Raw genomic sequence first — 2965 nt, forward strand, 5'->3', positions numbered from 1 at the left:
GATTTTTCCATGGAGTCTCTTAACTGTAGGAAAAAGACATTCAGATTTTCATTTCATAGATCAGGAATCTGAGTTTTAGAAGTGTGTCATGCATTGCTGAAGGCCGTTCAATGAATACATATCTGGGGGTTTGAACAGGATTTTCTCTGAGTCTATGAAGCTTGAAGCTGCAGAATGCCATCTCTTCAATTTGGTTTTTATCTGTAGCTTTAATTTTTATCTACAATCATGACCTCTCTAGATATTTTTGTCAAACATTCTACATCTTTAAGAAGAATTGGTTTCTGTGTACTTTGAATCACACACTATTTTGAGAAAACATTAAACAAATTTTAGTTGCAAATCTTGACTTTATAAAATATTATCTTTTAATATTTTTAGGACAATAAAATTTCACAGTTAAGCCAATTTTAATAGAATCTGAAAAGCAAAGAATTTTTCAACATATATATATATATATATATACACATATACATATGCTGATCAATTATTATGCTATATTCACATGTATATCCTTCAAACATTTACTCAGGTCCTAAAACATATGGATGGATACATTAGTTCATTGTTTTACTCTTCTAACTCATACATTTCAGTTGTTTTTTTTTTTTTAAGATTTATTTGGTTTGTTTATTTATTACAGAGAGAGAGAGAGAAAATGGGCTTTCCAGGGCCTCTAGCCACTACAAATAAACTGCAGATGCATACACCACCATGTGCATCTGACTTACATGGGACCTGGAGAATTGAACATGGGTCCTTTTGCTTTGCAGGCAAGTGTTTTAACTGCTAAGCCATCTCTCCAGTCCTCTTTTGGTTGTTTAAGTAAAGTTAATTCACAAACCAAAATTGATGCAATTACTAGCACTGAATGAGTAATTAAAAAAAATCATTTTTAATTTACTGTAAGTAGTTAGACATTCTTATTCTTCCCTTCTTCCGTCACTAACCTGTACTTCCTATGTTGTAAACCTGAGGATCAAATTGCTACTGAATATCTTCCCATCAGGGGATCTTTACTTTGAAGTTACAATTTCCCGTTTGGTCTCTCCTCACTTATCATCACTGCCCTCCATGCTATTTTCTCCAAATATGAAAAAGTGATATCCCCTCTTTTCACTGAAGTACATAAATGCTGTCAATTTACAGTGTCCATATTTATTCAAAGTGGAAAGTCATCCAGTGTTTGATGCCCCAGCACCCACATAAAGCAAAGCAGCACTATGCAAATCAGTAATTTTTCAAAGACATATCTGGGATCCGAACAGTAGAGGGCCATCCAGCCTGGACTGGTGTTGGGTACATGCACAGTAAGGCAAACTGTGTCCTCTAAGTGAATTTTTAGGGAGAATCTTCTATAAACTATATTATACCTATGAATAATTGGATTTACATATGATTAAAGTCAGATACATCATGGGAAGGGCATGCACAGAAAAGAAAAAAAATTACATAAGTCTGTTAATCAAAATAGAGACCCACCTAGTGTTGTGGACTCCTTACAAAAGAGGGAGGAGAAGGAAGGACTTTAGGGGATGGTATTGTACATATGTAAGTAGAAGAACAGATTACAGGGAGAGGAATGGCCTAAGTGAGGTGAGGGGAAAAGATTGAGTGAGAGAGGGTGGGAAGAGGGTCAATCAAAATTCAAGATCTTCTGAATAAGACATATGAAAGCCAACTTCTCTGGATAATGGGACACCCAGAAGCCATACATTGCTACAAGAAAATTTTCAGTGCCAGGGATGGGATGCCCTCCAGTGAGTTGTTGGCCAGGGAGGTCCCTGTTGCCTCCAAAACATTATAAGCTATTGGCAAGGCCATTGGTTTCTCATGAGTAACAGACGATAAGACCCTATTCCTGAAGACTTCACATGTGTGGGCAGCAAAAATCAAGTTGGTGCTGAGCTGAAAACCTTCTCCCTGTAGACCAGCCAACTGAAAGCTGGAAAAAAGCTGCACTGCATGCAGCCCTATGGGAGATAGAAATCATCAGCGGTGAAAACAGTGGACACTGGAAGTCTCAAGTATGGCCAGACAGGCCAAATGACTGAATGTGTGCAATAGTGGCATGTCTGCTCTGGGAGAAATCAACTCCAGTGTGGGCACAGGATAATGTGCTCAGAACCTGGAAACACCCAAAGTCTACTGTTGATCCAAGCATTATGGTACTGTTATCATTAAAATGAATGATAGGATTGAGGAGGTTGAAAATACTGTAGAAGGTAAACAAGAGGGCTTGCAACTGGGTATGGTGAGACAGCCAAGCTGACTAGATAAGAGGAAAGCCTGAACTCTGGGAAAAATAGCAGACTGTGTTGGCAGTATCTGCCCAGCTCCCTATGACGTACCTCCTTAAGGAGCATATGTATATGTTCATTGTTCTTTACAACTGAATAAAATTTCATTCTTCATATGAACCACATTTCCTTTATTCATCTGTTGGTGGCCTTGTAGTCTGGTTGCATATCTTGGCTACTGTGAACAGTACAGTAAAAAGCATGGATGTGCAAATATCTCTGTGGTACACTGGCTTACGAGTCATTTAGATGTATACTCAAGAGTGTGCTGGGTCACATGGTATGTCTATTATTAGCTTTTGAGTAACCTGCATGATTCTATACTGATTTATTATTTTATGAGTATTCTCCATGTTTCCATACTGATTTCCATAGTGGCTACACTAGTTTACATTCCCACTAGCAGGATTCAACTTTTTCCATCTTACCAGAATTTGTTGCCTTTTTTTTTTTTTTTTTAATGATGGTCATTCAGACTGAGATAAGATAGAATCTCAAAGTAGTTATAATTCATGTTTCCTTGATGGCTACAGATGTTGAGAACTTATTCAAATATTCATTGGATTTTATTTTTACTTTTATTTATTTATTTGAGAGTGACAGTCAGAGAAAGAGGCAGTTAGAGAAATAGAGAAAGAATGGGCATGCCAGGGGCTTCAGCCTCT

This window comes from Jaculus jaculus, chromosome 6 (genome assembly GCF_020740685.1).
Source record: "Jaculus jaculus isolate mJacJac1 chromosome 6, mJacJac1.mat.Y.cur, whole genome shotgun sequence".
In the NCBI taxonomy this organism is placed as follows: domain Eukaryota; kingdom Metazoa; phylum Chordata; class Mammalia; order Rodentia; family Dipodidae; genus Jaculus; species Jaculus jaculus.